We start from the raw sequence: 8396 nt of genomic DNA on the forward strand, positions 1-8396 counted from the left end.
GATTCAATTCTGCCTTAAGTATATTATGTGCCTTGTACCCTTTGATAGCTGTTATGTGCCGGCAATGCTGCTTCTCTTCCTCTCCCATCGGCATTAAGCTTCTGCAGGGAGGAAACACATCCATCGGTTCCACTAAACACAACCCCCACTGCCCCTCCTTTCCAGGTTTCTTTTGCTGGTATTGTCCGGCTCCTGTGTACTCCTGTTTGAGGCTGGTGAGTGGAAAAGGGGTCGGTAATTGTACCGTTTACCAGCCCCTTCCTTTTATGAATGAACACAGTCAGTGATCAGTCAACTTCCATAAATAACTGAAGCACAGTAAACTTTACTATACTTCAGTTTGTGAATGAATAGGGAGTCACGCAGCACAGAGTACTTCCCATTCATTCACTGTCCAGTGCAGCTGAGGGTGCAGAGAAAGGGACTTGGGAATCTCTGTTCAGTCCCTTTCTCTGCTCAAACATGAGACATCAGGGGTTTAGACCCCTGATATTTCACCAAAACCCCCAATATGGCTCCTAAACAAAATTGTAAACAAAAAATTAAAAAATTAAATAATGAAATTTTTTTTTTAAATGCTAAAAAAATAAAATACAAATAAGAACATCAACTGTCCTTTTGACACCATCCACTGCCCTGCTGACTCCAGCGTCTGCCCTACTGACAAAGTTCACTGCTCTACTGACACCATCCTCTGCCCTACTCACACTGTCTACTGCCTTACTGACTCCGTCCACACACCATGCACTGCCCTGCTGACACCATCCACTGCCATGCTGACACCATCCACTGCTCTACTGACACCATCCTCTGCCCTGCTGACACTGTCCACACACCATTCAAAGCCTACTGACACTGTCCAATGCTCTACTGATTGACACTGCCCACTTTTTAGGTAGGCTAAGTTTATATTTTTACAGTTATATTTAGGTTGATCTCCACCTTTCAAAGGTTGCCTACCCCTGATCTAAACCATTACAGTTCACCTTTTCTCAAGTGTAAAAAAAATTAAATTCAGTCTTTCCGTGTAACTGAAGTCCTCAATATTGCTTATTTTGGTCTGTACCCTTTGAAGGCCCCTGTTTTCACTTAAACAGGGACCTTTAAAACTATGTTTGACTGACTTTGGATGGACAAAACCTTTAATAATCAGATTGTTGGCTAATATTGATAACGTACATCTTGTATATAGAGGGAAACTGAACAACCAGTGAGAACCATGCAGAATGATACATCTTCCCACCAATTGCTGCTGACACTTGGCTTCAGAGAAATGGGTTCACTCCGTTACCTCTACAGTGCATTGGGTCTACTAGTTTATATCAGTGTTATTATGTTCAATGTTGCCGTTATCTCAGTGGTTTTGTTACACAAGAGTCTACAGGAGCCCATGTATATCTTTGTTTGTGTACTGTGCATTAATGGCCTCTATGGCAGCACCTCTTTCTTTCCCAGTTTGATCTTCAATTTGGTCAACCACATTAACACCTTTACTTATATTGGATGTTTAATGCAAGTATTTTGCATCCACACATACGTGGGGTGTGAAATGACCATCCTTGTCATCATGGCGTATGATCGCTATGTGAGCATTTGCCACCCTCTGAGATACCACAGCATAATATCTTTATTTGTGGTCTTCAAGCTGGTGACTTTGGCCTGGTTTTACACAATTATCCTGGTCGGTATACATTTGGTGTTGACTATCAGGCTTTCCATATGTGACACAATCATACTAAAGGTCTACTGTGACAATTGGTCAGTGGTAAGGCTGTCTTGCATTGACGTTACTATAAATAACATGTTTGGACTTTTTTATCGGGTTAACATTTATAGGTCCTATGCCGATGCTTCTCATTATCTCCTACATCCAGATCCTAAGAGCCTGTATAAGGTCATCAAAGGGCTTTAGAGCAAAAGCTTTGCAAACCTGCAATCGGTGCGTTCCGATTGGGCAGTTACCGCTCGGAGCTTTATTTACAACAGATGTGTTAAATAAGGGGCTTGTTATAAATAACTAACCAAACGTATGGGACCCCATTACCGCTGAGGAAGTCCTGCTGGACGATACGCGTGCGGGATTATCCCTTAGACGTCACTGCAGCCACCAAGTTTTAGCTATACAGAGAGCACTATATTATTCTTTTATATTTCATGTGATTACGAATGAAAACGTTTAAGCTATTAAATGAAAGAGGTGTCCGGCTTTCCATTCAAGATTTAACCCTGACCACCATTGGTGGTGAATGCCTGTGTGACCTTCCTGTTAGCTCAGGGGTCTATGTAACAAGGTGAGAGGTTTGACTAGCAAATGGTGTGAGCACGGATTAAGGAGCACTTCAGATTTTTGCATGAAGCACCCTTTACCACCGTCGATGTTTCCGGCTTCCCTACTACATTTATATTTTTCCGCACATGAATTTATATGGACATTTATCATTATTTATAGTTGTTAAATTTTCCCTTCAGTGCTGCACTGTTACTGTATATCTTGAAAGGACTTATATATTTGCCTTAATTGTTCAGCGGCTTTAGTTCCTTTGAAGTTTTTTGCGCTGTTTGTTTTTGATAAACCTGCACTCCTCACTTAATAACTGTTACTATCTACACTGCCAATTTTTGAGCTCCTGATATATCGATTCATACCCGAAAGCTCAAATTATGAACTGAGGACAATCATGTCAGTGCAAGTTGTTGCATCTCCTCCACTCCTAAATCCACTCATCTACGGTCTGAAACTAAAGGACATAAAAGCAAAAATCCTCAGAATTTTTCACTGAAGACTTAGACAGTGTCCTAACTTTTCTCCAACCAAAACATATTTTTGGGAAGATATCAACAGACTATATTTGCTGTTGACTGCCTACTTGTCCCTTCTTTTGATCCTGCCATTAATCTTGACTTTAGATTTTGTTGTTACCACAAAGTATTTTATTTGAACATTTTGAACATTTTCCCTTCTTTTAAGGAATATATTTTTCCCTTGGAGTAATAAGGTCCTAATATCTCATGTAGCATTTTGCTACACACTTCTTTTTGGCTCAACATAATAACTTTTTATATTGCCTTTCTTTCCTCTCCCTCTTCTCATGCTGGCTAAAAACAGGTGTAGTCACTAACCACTTGAATAATTGGTGGTATCATTTAAATATGTTAATTTTCTGTGACAAGGCCAATTTTGTAGAGATGAATTTTGCATGTGTGTATGTAAGTATATATATATATATTGCCATATCTGTTTCAAACTAGCTACGACTAAGGCTACTGCCAAAAGCGTCAGCTTTATTGTTTTATTGTCACTCTGTTGTACCAATAAACGACACTTCAAGGATTACAGTTTTGCCAGCTCTCCTTATTACTGTTGCATTGGAGTGTGTTGGGACACATTGAGCCTCGGCACCTGTGAGTGGACCTGGTGTATGGATTGAGTTGTCCCTGCAGAGAGCGCTGTTACCTTTCTTCTTTGCCTACTTTATTGCTCTTCAAGATTTTGGCTTCCCAACCTCTCCCACGTATCTACTTTACATCCTTCAAAATGGTTATTGAAATATCGTTATTATTACCGTAAAAATGATAATTATTACATTGGCGAGCCTTTGCCAGCTTAATTTGTCTGAATATCGAACATTTTTTAATTATTTCTCCTTCCGCTTGCCGAGAGGGAATACAAGCACAAACATTGACTATTCAGTCAAGCTTTCAGGAGAAATAGAAACAGCAAATTTTCGGCATCATTGAATGAACTTGGAAGAAAAAGAAAACATCAAAATTGGTGAAACATTTGCGCACTTGCAAGAAAACTCAGTTTATTGATGATGTAATTTTCTGCCAAGAGAAGGAACATGTGTTACATGAAGGATGTCGGTTCTACATTGGAAAAATAACAATATTATAAGCTGTATAAGTTATGTAGGTATCTCGCATAATGCGGCTCACAGTCTACTCACATCCTCCTAATGCACTTCAAGGGTTAATGAAAACTCCCGTGTTAGCGTGAGAGGTCCCGGTTCTCTAGGAATAAACAGTGTCCAAATTCCTCTACAGAACGGCTGGATATATAAATTATGATCCAAATGCAGGCGTGCCAGCATCAAAGAATGGATGTCTGTATATAACAGGGTAAAAGGATGGATCTGGTTAGGAAGCAAGAGGTGGGGGGTTCCTAAGTGAAAAAGTCCCCCCTTCCTCTGAGCTAGTAATGAAATATAAGAGAAAGACTTACTTGCAACAAAAGATATATAGGTCTGTAACCTCCGGAATGGTCTGTACACCCTGAGAGCCCTCGGTAATGCCGAGGGAAGGAGTGACGCCGTGTGCCGTCCTTGGCGTCCTTTTATATAGTGTGGGCGGGGATGGTCTGCCGCGCCAGGCAATGGCGCGGCGCACCGCTGACAGGAGAATCCAGCATCATCATGCTGCGTGTTCCCAAGGCAACGGACGCCGCCAGGGGCGCATGCACGCCACAGTGGCGTGCGTCGCAGGGATGCACAACGGGCTGTATGGGTCGGCCGCCATGATGGAAAGGGGCCGTGCCCATAGTTGGAAACTCTGCAGTGAGGAGTCACCGAGCCATATTGACGCGGCATCCACATCGCAGGAGGGAATCCCCCCACCCCATTGATGGAAATTGTGCCCATGGAGCCACCAACGGGGATAGTGAATCCATGCTGGTGGGAGACATGGAGGGGGTGGAAGTTGGAAAACCGGGATTGCAACCAAAAACCTATAACACCATAAGGGCCATCCCCCCGATCCACCCCAAACTGGAGGGGGGGGGGGAAGGGGGAAATGAAGGCCAGGACTAGTAGCCATCAACACAGGGGGCCCAACTCAAGAGGAATCTCGAGCATTAGGGTAAAAATGCTGCGGTGAAAAGGGAATCACCGCGGCCCCCCTGTGCCGGGTAGGGACAGGACAAAGAGGGTAAATACCCTTCCCAATGGGAAAATCCCAGGGACAGGACACCCCACCACCCACATCGGGTAACCCAGAGTTCATGAGGAATGCAGTAAATAAACTGAACTACTGAGATAAAATGAACTACTGCTGGGTGGCCCCGATACCATCAAAAGATATAGTTGAGCAGTAAGTCAAAAAATTATACATGAAAAACAATCAATCAAAAACAATAATGAATCTCATAACACCATCTTGAGTTAGCCCAAAAAGCAAAGGGCAAATCAGGTGGCGACGAGACGACAAAAACCTCCTTCATTTGTAGATACAACAAACATCTGAGTATATATGAAAATATGAATATAAATATAAAAGGGTTGGGAGATTGGGACTAGTGGGACTAGGATTAGGGTTGGGAATGGGGGACTGGGACTAGTGGGACTGGGATTAGGGTAAGCGGATTGGGACTAGTGGGACTGGGATTAGGGTTTGGGGATTGGGACTAGTGGGACTGTTATTAGGGTTAGGGGATTGGGACTAGTGGGACTGAGATTAGGTTTAGGAGATTGGGAATAGTGGGACTGGGATTAGGGTTAGGGTTGGGGATTGGAACTAGTGGAACTGGGATTAGGGTTGAGGGATTGGGACTAGTGGGACTGGGATTAAGGGTATGGTTAGGGGATTGGGACTAGTGGGACTGGGATTAGGGTTAGGGTAATTAAGTGCACAGGAAGTGGTGTAGGGGGTGGGGTTGTTAGCTAATGGCAATGCTTCAAAAGCACTGCTAAAACGCCTTAAAAACACGGCTAAAACGCCGCAATAGGGCTATGCATTTTTAATGCATTTTTCAAGAGCCTCAGTGTGAAAGGGCTTTTATTAAGAAAAAGCCATCTTTGTACATACATTCTGTCCCTGGAGTTTCGACTAAGAGTCAATAAACTCATTTTGTTTTGCATCTAAAAGTGACTGCCACCCATCTCCACACATTGCCCCACTATTGCCTGAGGACTACACCAAGTCTTTGGGATCAGGAGAGTGCTACACTTAACCACTTCAGCCCCGGAAGGATTTACCCCCTTCCTGACCAGAGCACTTTTTACAATTCGGCACTGCGTCGCTTTAACTGCTAATTGCGCGGTCATGCAATGCTCTACCCAAACGAAATTTGCGTCCTTTTCTTCCCACAAATAGAGCTTTCTTTTGATGGTATTTGATCACCTCTGCCGTTTTTATTTTTTGCGCTATAAATGGAAAAAGACTGAAAATTTTGAAAAAAAATGATATTTTCTACTTTTTGTTATAAAAAAAATCCAATAAACTAAATTTTAGTCATACATTTAGGCCAAAATGTATTCGGCCACATGTCTTTATTGACATTTTTTTTACCAAACGTATATTTATTGGTTTGGGCAAAAGTTATAGCGTCTACAAACTAGGGTACATTTTCTGGAATTTACACAGCTTTTAGTTTATGACTGCCTATGTCATTTCTTGAGGTGCTAAAATGGCAGGGCAGTACAAAACCCCCCCAAATGACCCCATTTTGGAAAGTAGACACCCCAAGGAAATTGCTGAGAGGCATGTTGAGCCCATTGAATATTTTTTTTTTTTTGTCCCAAGTGATTGAATAATGACAAAAAAAAAAAAAAATTTACAAAAAGTTGTCACTAAATGATATATTGCTCACATAGGCCATGGGCATATGTGGAATTGCACCCCAAAATACATTCAGCTGCTTCTCCTGAGTACGGGGATACCACATGTGTGGCACTTTTTGGGAGCCTAGCCGCGTACAGGGCCCCGAAAACCCAGCACCACCTTCAGGATTTCTAAGGGTGTACATTTTTGATTTCACTCTTCACTGCCTATCACAGTTTTGAAGGCCATAAAATGCCAAGATGGCACAACCCCCCCCCAAATGACCCCATTTTGGAAAGTAGACACCCTAAGCTATTTGCTGAGAGGCATGGTGAGTATTTTGCAGCTCTCATTTGTTTTTGAAAATGAAGAAAGACCAGAAAAAAAATTTTTTTTTTTCTTTTTTCAATTTTCAAAACCTTGTGACAAAAAGTGAGGTCTGCAAAATACTCACTATACCTCTCAGCAAATAGCTTGGGGTGTCTACTTTCCAAAATAGGGTCATTTGGGGGGGGTTGTGCCACCTGGGCATTCCATGGCCTCCGAAACTGTGATAGGCAGTGAAGAGTGAAATCAAAAATTTACGGCCTTAGAAAGCCTGAAGGCGGTGCTTGGTTTTCGGGGTCCCGTGCGCAGCTAGGCTCCCAAAAAGTCCCACACATGTGGTATCCCCGTACTCAGGAGAAGCAACAGAATTTATTTTGGGGTGTAATTTCACAAATCCCCATGGCATGTTTGAGCAATATAACATTTAGTGACAACTTTGTGCAAAAAAAAAAAAAAAATTTGTCTCTTTCCCGCAACTTGTGTCACAATATAAAATATTCCATGGACTCGACATGACTCTCAGCAAATAGCTTGGGGTGTCTACTTTCCAAAATGGGGTCATTTGGGGGGGGTTTGAACTGTCCTGGCATTTTATGCACAGCATTTAGAAGCTTATGTCACACATCACCCACTCTTCTAACCACTTGAAGACAAAGCCCTTTCTGACACTTTTTGATTACATGAAAAAATTATTTTTTTTTGCAAGAAAATTACTTTGAACCCCCAAACATTATATATTATTTTAAAGCAAATGCCCTACAGATTAAAATGGTGGGTGTTTCATTTTTTTTTTTCACACAGTAATTGCGCAGCGATTTTTCAAACGCATTTTTTGTGGAAAAAACACACTTTTTTAAATTGTAATGCACTAAAACACACTATATTGCCTAAATGTTTGATGAAATAAAAAAGATGATCTTAGGCCGAGTACATGGATACCAAACATGACATGCTTTAAAATTGCGCACAAACGTGCAGTGGCAACAAAATTAATACATTTTTAAAAGCCTTTAAAAGCCTTTACAGGTTACCACTTTAGATTTACAGAGGAGGTCTACTGCTAAAATTACTGCCCTCGATCTGACCTTCGCGGTGATACCTCACATGCATAGTGCAATTGCTGTTTACATTTGACGCCAGACCGATGCTTGCGTTCGCCTTAGCGCGAGAGCAGGGGGGACAGGGGTGCTTTTTTTTTTTTTTTTTTCTTTTCTTTATTATTTTTTTGCTTTTTTATCTTATTTTTAAACTGTTCCTTTCATTTTTTTTAAATCATTTTTATTGTTATCTCAGGGAATGTAAATATCCCCTATGATAGCAATAGGTAGTGACAGGTACTCTTTTTTGAAAAAATTGGGGTCTATTAGACCCTAGATCTCTCCTCTGCCCTCAAAGCATCTGACCACACCAAGATCGGTGTGATAAAATGCTCCCCCAATTTCCCAATGGCGCTGTTTACATCCGGCGAAATCTAAGTCATAAAATGCTTGTAGCTTCCGGTTTCTTAGGCCATAGAGATGTTTGGAGCCACTCTG

At 41.7% G+C, this 8396-nt stretch overlaps 1 pseudogene; it reads left to right on the plus strand.

The window, feature by feature from the left end:
• The first annotated feature begins 1219 nt into the window (after positions 1-1219).
• On the plus strand, positions 1220-2780 carry LOC141126509 (olfactory receptor 52D1-like; annotated as a pseudogene).
• Positions 2781-8396: the final 5616 nt, after the last annotated feature.

The sequence above is a fragment of the Aquarana catesbeiana genome, linkage group LG02 (assembly GCF_042186555.1).
Source record: "Aquarana catesbeiana isolate 2022-GZ linkage group LG02, ASM4218655v1, whole genome shotgun sequence".
Taxonomy (NCBI): Eukaryota; Metazoa; Chordata; class Amphibia; order Anura; family Ranidae; genus Aquarana; species Aquarana catesbeiana.